We start from the raw sequence: 12,171 nt of genomic DNA on the forward strand, positions 1-12,171 counted from the left end.
ATCCCCCCTTCAATCTGTTCAGAACTCTGCCGCACGTCTTATATTCCGCCAGAACCGTTATACTCATATCACCCCCCTCCTCCGGTCACTTCACTGGCTTCCAATCAGATACCGCATTCAGTTCAAGCTCCTCCTTCTTACCTACAAATGCACTCAGTCTGCTGCCCCTCACTACCTCTCTACCCTCATTTCCCCTTATGTTCCCACCCGAAACCTCCGCTCACAAGACAAATCCCTCCTCTCAGTGCCCTTCTCCACCACCGCCAACTCCAGGCTCCGCTCATTCTGCCTCGCCTCACCCTATGCTTGGAACAACCTTCCAGAGCCCCTACGTCAAGCCCCCTCCCTACCCATATTCAAGTCTTTGCTGAAAGCCCACCTCTTCAGTGCTGCTTTCGGCACCTAACTCTTACCTTTCAGGAAATCCAGACTGCCCAATTTGATGGCCCCTATCGGACTGACTGTTCACTTGTCCTTTAGATTGTAAGCTCTTTGAGCAGGGATTGTCTTTCTATGTTAAATTGTACAGCGCTGCGTAACCCTAGCAGCACTTTAGAAATGTCAAGTAGTAGTAGTAGTAGTAGTATCATCTTATTTTCTTTTCCATGTTTTATTTTATTTCTATTGATTACCTTCACTCGACATGTAATTAAACTCTGTAATTTGTTGCCAGAGAATGTGGTAAAAGTATTTAACTTAGCAGGGTTTAAAAAAGGTTTGGATACTTTCCTAAAAGTCCACTCCTTATTTCTAGGATAAGCAGCAAAATATCTGCTTTACTCTTTTGGGATCTTGCCAGGTACTTGTGACCTGGATTGGCCACTGTTGGAAACAGGACACTGGGCTTGATGGACCATTGCTCTGTCCCAGTACAGCAACGCTTATGTTCTTATGGTCTGGCAATGAGAGGTGTTATTTCGATACTGTTAGCCCAGAGTTCTGGGATATCAGCTCTCTTCACCAAGTCTAGTATGTGACCTTTTCCATGGTTGGAGAATTGATTACCAGTGTGAATCCTAATGCTGTCACTGTGTCCAGCATGTCACCTATTATGGCTATGAGTTCCCTCCTGAAGCAGATTAAAATCCCCAATAGACTGTTGGGATGAGGGAGAATATTGTATACCTATACATCTGGGAACCTGCTGTAATCCTATTATGTGCATAAATATTGGTATTGTCAACACTGCATAAACAGAATAGCATTCCAGCAGGTGCACAGATGTATTTGAACACAACTATAGACTCCCATACAATTTTGTATGTGTGTGCAAAATATGGCAGTTGCTGCTGCTAAAATGTTACAATTAATATGTTACAAGAAATTCTACCCACTTCTCCAGCAATTAATATGTTGGAAGAAATGATTTATTTTGGGGAAAATAGCTCTAGAGCAACTCGCCACTGCTTATAATTTAAGAGCAGGTGCTATATTTATAAGTTTTAGGATATTAATTTCTCCACCAATCACCAAAGGTGATAATTGCAATAAATTAAATATATATTAAGTATATATAGCTTCTATATACTCAGAACACAAAGAGACCGTATTTTTAGTTTCCAAAAAGATTGATTTAATATACAATTGCACACGTAGGTTTTAAGAGGAATCTTTACAGGTAATCTGTGCCTAAAACAGAACAAAGTAGCAGGTAGATCAAAAGTTATGTTACTTACAAGTCCTTGTTACACAGTATGAACAGCATTAGGTAAGCACATGTTTTAGGAGCAAGGCATCAGCGGACCCCAAGAGAGCAGCAGTTTCCAAGAGAGGCAGGTCCCAAGAGGAGCAGGTTCCAAGAGAGCGAGCTGGGCTGTTTCCAGGCCTTTTATAATGTTAGCAGAGAAGTATGGTGTGTGCATGTCTTGGATATTTTGCAAGGCATTATGGTTAATGTAGTCTCATGTCTGCACACGACCCCTGAGTCCTGGTATGACATCACGAGACTTACAGCTGCTGCTGCTAAAAAAAAACAAAACCCCCAAAACAGCTATATCTTGTGTACTGGCTCGTGTACAATGTCTGCTTACACCACTGGGTACAACATTCTTTCAAGCCTGCTTTAAGAATCTGTGCTTAGAATGTCACACAGAGTTCTAAGGCAGTTTTCTGCACCGACCCCTTCAACCAGCCTCTACCAGCGCTTGCAATGACATTCGGCCCTGGTGTCACTCACTACGAGTCTGCTACAGCGCTGCGTCAGCATCACAAACCACGCGCTACCACCTCCGGAAAAAATGTGACAACACGTCCATGATGCCACCCCCTTACGTCAACGTCTATACGTACGTCCAACGTCGTGCCCCTCCCCTCTCCCTCTTGCTCCCTTGGGCGGGGAGGGGGGTGACGTAAGTGCATGACTGTGTTTTTATGAATGAAAGGAATCTCTGAGTGAGTAATTCCAGGAAACGCGCCTCTTACAACTCAGCAGCAGCTCCCAAACAAGCGGTGCTGGGAGCGGGACGAGAAGCACCATTGGTGGCGGAGGTGTTGTTAGCCGAAGTCGGGACCCCCGCCCCCCCCACAGCAGGAGACAGTGCGGATCAGCAGGTGAGCCTGTGCTTGCTCGCATCTCCTGGGCAGAGATAGTCGGTGAGGGCGCTTAGTCTGGCAGGGTTTTAGTGTGTTGCAATTCGGAAGCGTGTTTGCCTCGCTTTGGGAGGAGGAAAAAAACAACCTGCCGCCAATTCTCCCCCCCCCCCCTCCTCCAATTAGGAATAGGAGGGTTCGATCCAGTCGCCCCCCTCCCCCGGACTGATATCGTGAAAGGCAGCCGATGTAGATTCTTGTCCTGTTATTTATTTGGGGAGTGGGGGAAACGATCTGTTCGTGGTTTCATGATCGACTTGGGGAGATAGTTGGCTCTGGGTGAGAAGAAAATCTTCCAAAAAGAAAATATGACTTCATGTGCCTTGTGGCTGAAGCTAAACGAAAGAGAATCTGAACGCAAGTAGTGGCTGTGTTTCAGCACCGTCTCTGGATTTTGGTGAGGGGAAGGGATCGGTGCGCTTTAATAGTCACAAAGTTGATCCGTGAATGATCACAGCCTTGATGGAGGAGGAGGGTGGGGAGGGAAGCAGAGTCTAGTTCGATGGAGCTAATTTTGGAGTGCTGGGCGTGATGTCACCGGGGATCTGCGCGAGTTATGTGCAAGTCTCTGAAGCAGCCGGTCCGGGGCGGGGTAAGTGCAGGTACAGTCTTTACCACAGTTGGGGTGGGGGTGGCTACTGTGTACTGTAGCTGCGAGGACACCAGCGTGTTTCCCTGATAGGTGATTAGAAAAAACGGGGGAGGGGAGAGGAATCAGGAGCAGTTTGAGTCAGGAAAAAAAAAGATGATGATTGTGGGTGATAAGTCTCTAAAGCATTTTGGAATTTTTTTTCTTTCCAAAATCAGCCCCGTTTTAAAAATTTGTGTCAACTTTTTTTCCCCAATTCGTTGTAAATAGGGCACTTGTCTACTGCACAATCTGAATTCCAGTCCCACCCTGGGATTTGTCAGAAAGCTATCCTCTAGCTAACTTGGCTATCCATTTATTTTCAATTGGTAAATGAGTAGCTGGCCCTAACATGTAGGGTAAAGGTATCTAGGAAAGGTAGTTACCAAGAAACCATTATGCAAGTGACCATCCCTGGAAGTCATTTATGATTTGATACTTGCACACAGAGGATTACCATTACTTTTCTATCAACTCCCAAAGCGAGGTGGCTATACTTACCAAAATCGTTCCCCCCCCCCCCCCCCCCAAAAAAAAAAAAAAAAAAAAAAAAAAAAACCTCTGATGGTTTCACTATTCTCTTTCAAGAGGCTTAAGGAAAATTTACTCGTAATTTTGGAGGAACCACACTTTTAAATGGCTGCTACATTAAGTGATTTCTTTTTTTTTTTCTGCCATATGTCTGGGAATTAGTTTTGGTAACTGATCATCAGTATTTTGGAACATTTAATTACCCAGTTTCAGTTGGGTAGTACAAAGTTTTTATTCTGTCTCTCTCAGTGGGACTACAGAATTCGATCACTAAAGTTTCTTTTGCTCCTAGTGGTTAAACCAGTAAACTACTATGAGTCAGCATATATGACTCTCAAGTGTTTAAATGGGAAGTATTGTATTAAAAAAAAAAAAAAAAAGTAAACAAGGTACCAGTCCACATATCTAGACTATTTTTATATGTTTTTAACAACTGCATCACATAAGTTCTTCAGGTGGTGGCTCCTGTCCTCCGTGTGAACTGCCATTTCTGTTTTCCTGTAACACAGAAGGGATCTGTGAAAGTGACAGCCCTATGTGTACTTGCTAGATCCTACTTAATGTTGGTGAGTGCAACAAGATGGCATTTCATACAGGAGCTTTAAAGACTATAGGAAAGACGCAGATTCTGCATTTACGGATATTAGGTAAAATTAGGGACAGTCTGGATAGAGTTGCTGAAAACCTTGGAGCATTATAGGGATAGTGTTATGGCAAAATGGCCAACCAGCTGGGTAGTGGTGACATTCAGCTGCTGTCTGTAGAGGGTTTAAATTAGGAGAGAGAGAAAAACAGTCCTAAATTAAACTATTTAGCTGTACAGATAGAAGCTGAATATAGCGTCTATGTGTACAGTGATGCTGAATATAATGAGGTCAGCATTTAAAAACCAGGCTCACTTCTACCACTGAAAATTGACTTGGTGGGAGGGGGAGATAAACATTGATGTTTGTAATAACTTCTGTGGTATGATGAAAAGTTGGGTGCCATATATAGGATGCGGGGGTAAATGACCTGACTTTCCTCCTGTAGTTTTGTGGGATTTTCCTTCTCTCTTAACTTTTGTCCTTTACTCATTTACCCAACGTTATAGGTCTCAAATAAGTGCTCCTGCCTAACAGCATTGCGTGTATACCTTTCTAAGCTAGTGTTTTAGAAAAGGAGGTAGACACCCATTTTCCTTGCTAGAATAAGTGTCAATTGGGTGCCGTCTAGGCATCTATATATATATATATATAGGCTCACGGCCGTAGAATTACCACCCTCTGAATCACTTGGCCAACATTCCCAGGGGCAAAGTGGATCTTTGTTTCAGATTTGCTGCAAGTGTTTACTTGCATTGTGCCAAAGAGAACCTCCTTCTGGAGTTTAGAGGGTGTAATGTAAACGGGCAATGCTTTAATCAGGCCGGACGCTCCCAATCTGTGTCTTTCTGCCATATTTTCTCGGTCTTTGATTTGCACTTGATAACATACTACTGCCATGTCTGTTAGCGGTGCTATTCTTCAAAATTTTCTCCTTTATCACAGTGTTCAGTTTTTTTGCATGGAAACTTATGGGTAGAATTAAGAATGGCTCAGGTTTCTCCTCACTTCTGCCAAGGTCACGATCCCAATCTTTTTCTAGTAGTATGATGATAGGCAAGTACACAGATTTCCACTGGATGAGCGTTGCTACCTAATTGTGCCTTTCACATACAGGCCATGTCACACCCAGTGACAGGATGTGGAACTGTTTCCAGTCTGCCTTTGGCTGTTCACTGGATATTTTCATTGCTGGCTGTAAACCATGTTGTCTGTAGGCTGTTGCCCTGTTCTGTAGTTAAGCTGTCTTCTTCAGCTTTTTCACCTCTGTAAGTGGTGAATCAGGTTCTGAAGTAATACTTTTTGTTTTCTGCTATCCATTTGTGCTTTAGACACTTGTTTTTGTTGGTCTGGTTTGCTTAATTTTCTAATTTTGACAGTTCTGTTTGCTTCTTTTCCCCACATCCAGTGGTGGAGTCTCCTCTATTTTGGTAGAATAGAATGTTGTCCAGTTGTAAGGATGGAGGCCAACCTGTGAAATTTACCTTAAGCACATTTGTTTATTTTGAGGTTTACAATCTACTATACTATATGCTTTCTAATAAATACCCAGACAGTTATTAGAAACATGTTGGTTTCTGGAGTAGAGAACTGCACGGGGATCCCATGGGTATGGACCCGGATCCTGCGGGGTTTCCCATGGAACCATAAAACTAATAGAGCTTTGCTTTCCCTCCCTGCACATACATCAGATTACCCTGGTAGTCTAGGGGCTTGCTTCGGGGCAGGAAAGGTCCCCACGTTTTCCTGCCAGCTGCCACTGTTCCTCTTGCCACTGCCACTTGTTTAAAATGGCTGCGGCGGCGGCGGCAAAAGGATCAATGACAGGGGGCAGAAAGAGTGGGGACCTTTCCTGCCCCTTAAGCAAGCCCCTAGACTACTAGGGTAATCTGATGTATGTGCGGGGAGGGAAAGCAAAGCTCCATTCGTTTTATGGTTCCATGGGTTTCCTTCATGCAGAAGTTCTGTTCAGCGTCAGTCAAAATGTGCCAACATTGTCCAGTTCAGCACACTGTTAGCCACCAAGTTTATACAAAGTTAATTATGTTCAGTGGAAAATAAAATCTGTTGCCTCAGGCTGCTTTTTATGTGAATATGCTATTACTATTTCATTTTTACTACCAAGTCTTATATATTGATGGTATTTGCTTTAAACTTTGCTTTAATTCGTTTATCCAGTCCTTACATGCACATGGTTTTGCTTTATAAACCCTAAGGTAAATCTTAAAAGGGGGGGGGGGGGGTACAACAACTAAATTTAAACTATGTTGTTTCTGTTTCTGACTTTACTTGTTTTGGACTGCTTTGGATCTTGCTAATCTGTACATCTGCTGTTGTAGCACAGTACAGAAGAAAATGATTTATGTTACTTTTACTAGCATTTTTACTGCTTGTAGAATCTGGCTTTCTTGGGGGGCATCAAGGTGACTGTGGCACGGCAAGGGCTGGTGTGGGCCAGAAGTTGGGATGGAGGAGATTACTTACAGTGGGATGGGTTAGATTTCTGTCCCTGTGCAACTCTCTGTTCTGGAGTCGGGGGGTGTGTTAATAGGGGCACTTCAATCCCAGGTGCTGTCCAGAATTTCTCTTCTCCCGGCTGATGCTGACACCACGGTTATGGTGTGGGGATTTGAGCATGTGCAGATGGCCACAGCTCCACACCAGCCCTGCTCTAGAAACTTGATGGCAGCGTCAGCCATGAGAATAGGGTAGGAAGAGAAATGCAAGAGAATCCGCAAGTGTGGAGAACTCAAAGGCCTCATGAGAAAGCACAAAAGGAAAAAGGGTGGGTCTCTGACCACTGATACCAGAGATAAACGAGAGATAAACAATGTTTATTGGTACAAGACTCGAAACAATGTTGTGTTTCGGCTGCTAGGCCTGCATCATGAATCTGTATGAATAGAGATGCAGATCAACATCAAGTGTCCGGACGTAATGAGATGCAGAAAAAAAACACATAGATCGAGTTGCTCCAGTCTCTGGTATCCATAGTCAATCTCTCACCTCTCTCTTTTTCCAAGAAGAGAAATGCAGTCATTGTGGGGAGGAGGAGAGAAATGACTTGCATATCTATCCCTCCCCCCCCCCCCCCCCCCGCATATCTCTCTTCTATCCCTCCCCCCCACACACACACACAACTGCCATAGTGTGTATGTGATTGGGGGGGGGGTGGGAGTGGAGAAGAGTTCTCTAGTGATGCCAGATGACCAAATTCAAGAATAAAGGAAACTAAGTTTTGTATTTTAGACTAAATTTACAGGGTTTTTTTGGTCCTGAAGAGGGTGTGGGAGGGGGGGGGGATGATTATAAGAGGCAGGCTATTATTAGAAACAATACTCATAATTGATATTCATCTTTCATCAATAGCACCAAAACAGCTTACAATTCAGTAAAAACAAAGGTTAGGATCAATTAATTAGAACCCAAAAGATGAGTGAGGGATCAAGACAGGTTACAGTGTTGGCAAACAGGAAAACAGGCATTCCACAAAGCAAGGACTATCCTCCTTCACTTAGCTCAGGCCATAGTCTCCCTCTCCACTCAGTTCTAGCCTTACAAGTCCCATACCATCAAGTCTGAAAGCCCAAGTCTTCCAAATTTTCTTAAAAGCTTCTGTATTTTTCCCCCCTGGCTCATACATTAAGGCAGGGATTTCACAACATTGGAACTTGATGTGAGAATTCTATGTGACAAGTATAATCACAACGAATGGACAATTGGAAGGCTCACTTGTAAGGACCTTAAAGTTCTAAGAGGAATGATTAGCTAAGAAGCGGGTTGCCCAGACAAAAAAAAAAGTTTAAATGATGTTGATGCCTGGAGGCTTATATCACTTTCAACTATTGGAATGTACAGTCTTGGAATATACTGATTACTAACTGAGCAAGAAGTTTCATTTCTTAAGAATCTTAAGCCAAATGACAATAGGGAGGCTTGGCCGATTGTATCTTGTTCACGCTGATAAGCACTTCAGTATCTCTTTTGGTCTGTGTAGTTAGTTAATCTTGCTACTCTTTTCTCTTTGTAATTTCTGCCGGATTCTTGCTCCTCCTTGTACTCCCAGATATTTATACACAACTTCCTGTTCAAGTTTCTTTCTGTTACAATCTTTAGTCAGAGAGCCATTTTTAGTTTTGCTGACTTTTTTTTCCCTTGAAGAAAGGTCGCCTTTGCACATTTTTGGCTAAGCCAAAAGTCATCCTGATGTCATCTGAGAAGCTTTTCTCTGCTCTGAGTTTGTCTGCTAAGTGACAGTAACAGGAGCTGCAAAGCTTTGAATCATCTACAAACAGCAGGTGCGATGTTACCGGTGGGCTCAAGGTTAAATCTAAAGGTCCAAAGAGTGAATAAAATTCTTTTTTTTTTCTCCTGTTTGGCTCTCTTTACATGTTCTGTACTTTTGTCTCCCCTTCTAGCTTAGCCTCTTAGCCACTCTCTCCATTCCAGCTGCCTCTTCTCACTCGTTGTACCTCGTAGCACTCATTTTGCTCTGTAGACTTCTGCTTTTTTTTCTTCTCCCCTCCTGTCTCCCTGTTCTCATAATCTTTTTAGATGGGTTGTTCTCTCTTTCTCTACATCTCTGCAGCACTTGGAGCAGCAGCCTGTCAAAATAGTGAGTGTATGTTCCCTGAGGTGTCTCCTCCTCTTCCCACTGGCGTTCTATCTGTAGGAGGTAGAAACTTGCTTCAGTGGGCGGTGGGCTGGGCTCATTCTATGGATCATAAGAGTACTTTTTCTATTCGATGATTGGCGTATGATATCACTTGCTCATCTCTCATTTGTCAACACCCTGCCTTGATTACTACTTAATTTTTTCAGGTCTTATTTTTGTCATGTTATTTTGGTTTTGGGGAGTAAAATTAATAGCTACAGGCCGTGTTTTTAAAGTGCCCTTTAGCTGTGGGCTGTGTTCATTTTCCATTCATCATTGATGCTCTGAGTAGACTCCTAAAACTGTTAGTAAGCAGGCATTTTCAAATCTTTTAAAGCACCGATATCTTAATAATGAAGCATAAATAAAAATGAAGAGAGATATCTGTTGTTAGGGATCATAAATATTTTTGTTTACACCTCCACCTGAAACAGGAATGGTGAATTTCAGACTAGAGACCTGCATGGGAACGAGGTTCGGCAGGGTTCTTGTGGGGACGGAAACAATTCCTGCGGGGTTCCCGTGTAAGTATAAGCTACACCAGCTTCTCACTTTCCGAGTACCAAGTTCTTTGAGTGCTGTCTCTTCCTCCTCTTCCTTGCTTTAACAGCACAGATGCAGAAAGTCTTCCATTAAGGAGGTGGTAGAGACACAGATGGTGACGGAATTCAAAAAGGCATGGGATGAACACAGAGGATCTCTAACTAGAAAATGGAAGTTATAAAAGAACCTAAACTTAAATGGCTGCATGTGTGTGGATGTGTCACATGATGCTTAGATGGTGACTCCAGCTGTGATGAACTAGGGCTGATACTGGGCAGACTTGTATGGTCTGTGTCTCATATATGGCAATCTGGTTTAGGATGGGCTGGAAAGGGCTTAGATAGCAACTTCAGAGGCTAAAACATGAGAACAGTGCAAATGAAAAGACAAATAGGTTGGAGAGGGCTTTGACGGCAACTCCAGCAGGTGGAACATAAGGATAGGGCCGGGTGGACTTCTGTATGTCCCAGAAACACAAAAGACAGACCATAATCAAGTATATAATATCACGTTCATTGTTGATTTTAATCATTAATTGAGAATGAGTGTCACTATTGGGTAGACTGGATGGACCATTCAGGTCTTTATCTGCTGTCACTTACTATGTTATTGTTAATGCTCTCAGCTCCTGGGCTGATGCGCAGACCTCAGCTCAGACACAAGCACGAGCATCAAATGTCACCTGACCTACTGTCACGTACATGTGGTGACCTCTCAGCACACAGTGCCAGTGAATTAGACCAGATTATAAGAATTAAGGATCTGCATTCTCATTATTATTATTTATTATTTGTAGCATTTGTATCCCACATTTTCCCACCAATTTGCAGGCTCAATATGGCTTACATTTGCCATAATGGTGGTTGCCATTTCCAGGTACCAGAATTACAGATGTTATTGCGTTAAGGTGATTACATACATGGTAACATACATGGAACATAGCATATATCGAACAGATCATGGTAAATATATATATATATATATATATATATACACCATGTGCATACATACATGTTAAAGAAGAATAAATTATGGTATTGCATGAAGGTTCCTGAGAATAAATTGGGATTTAACATACATTAGGTCATTGATTATGGAGAGTTCTTATTCAGCATAAGGTTGAAGTGGTAATGCTTGATCATAAGCATCAAAGCGGTTAATCAATCATGTGGTAAAAGTTTGGTAATGTATAGACCGTGTATTGCGTTATTATTTAGTATTTAAGATGGATGTTTATGGTATGCCTTCTTGAAAAGATCTGTTTTCAGTAGTCTTCATGGACCTAAAAGGAAAACCTATTTATTTTTTAAAGCTGTGGCCTCCCCAGCTGGAGGCTATGCATGCACATATATCTCATGCATTTTCATTGCAGATTAAACTGGCTAGTCCCCACAAAGGGTTTGGGAACCACTGATCTGGATGTTACGTTTGTTGTGGCTTGGGAATATAAGAATAGCCATAGTGGGTCAGACCAGTGGTCCCTCTAGCCTAGTATCCTGCTTCCAACAGTGGCCAATATAGGTGACAAGTACCTGACGGAGTCCCAACTCGTAGCAAGATTCATGCTACTGATCCAGGGCAAGCAATTGCTTCCCCCATGCCTATCTCAGTAACAAACTATGGAGTTTTCCTCCAGGAACTTGTCCAGACCTTTTTTTTTTTAACCCAGTTACGCTAACAACTGTTAAATCCTCTGGCATTGATTTTCAGATCTTAGCTATTCGTCGAGTGAAAAAATATTTCCTCCTATTTATTTGTTTTAATTCACCATGTACATTCATTGAGTGCCCCCTGGTCTTTGTACTTCTTGAAAAGAGTAAATAAATTGATTTACCCATGCCACACTACTACAGTCTTTTGTAGACTTCTATCATATCCCCCTCAACTGAAGAGTCCTTACCTCTTAAGCCTTTCCTCATATGAGAGGAGTTCATCCCCTTAATCATTTTAGTTACCCTTCTTTGAATCTTTTCTAATTCTACTATATCTTTTTAAGATACGGTGACCAGAATTGCACTATGGAGCAATACAGAGGCAGCATAATATTCTTTGTCTTGTTTTCTGTTCCTTTCCTAATAATTACTAGCATTCTGTTTGCTTTTTTGGCTGCTGCCATATACTGGGCAGACGGTTTCAGCGTTTTGTCCACAATGACACCTAGATCTTTTTCTTGGGTGCTGACTCCTAGGGTGGAACCTAGCATCAAATTGGGATTATTCTTCCCAATGTGCATCACGTTGCACTTGTCCACATTAAATGTCATCTGCTCTCTGCCCACCCTCTCTGAGCAAGAGCCTGTAGCTTTCCTATAGACTCAGCAGGGGTCTACAGTCCTGCCAAGGAAGGAACAAGACCTGATCTTCTCAAACTTGTCCAAGGGAGACGTTGCAGACAGGCTATTGGGATATCTCCAATCGGTGACTCTGTACTGCATCAATTTTCATATGATTTCTGTCCAGTGTATGCAGATTTCTTATGCATAGATATCCTGAAAACCCAATTGTCTCCGAAGTCTCCCTAGCACATGTTGGAGAAGCTCTGAAATGTCCACGTTCAGCCCTTGAAGGCTGCAAACAAGTGAAGTTTTCAGAATCTCAATAACGTGCAAGTAGATTTGCATGCATACTGCCTCTATTTTATAC

General features: G+C 42.6%; 1 protein-coding gene across 2 annotated transcripts in view; it reads left to right on the forward strand.

Annotated features, from left to right (window-relative positions):
• Window positions 1–2,338: 2,338 nt before the first annotated feature.
• Window positions 2,339–12,171, forward strand: part of MAFF (MAF bZIP transcription factor F) — a 68,395-nt gene continuing 58,562 nt past the window's right edge. Inside the window, exon 1 of one of the 2 annotated variants that reach the window (XM_030208298.1) lies at window positions 2,339–2,550. The gene's annotated coding sequence lies outside the window, so the exon portion shown is untranslated. Of the gene's footprint in view, window positions 2,551–8,494; window positions 8,631–12,171 lie in introns of those variants that run through there. The other variant, XM_030208308.1, reaches the window with a different exon arrangement.

This window comes from Microcaecilia unicolor, chromosome 1 (genome assembly GCF_901765095.1).
Source record: "Microcaecilia unicolor chromosome 1, aMicUni1.1, whole genome shotgun sequence".
Lineage (NCBI taxonomy): Eukaryota > Metazoa > Chordata > Amphibia > Gymnophiona > Siphonopidae > Microcaecilia > Microcaecilia unicolor.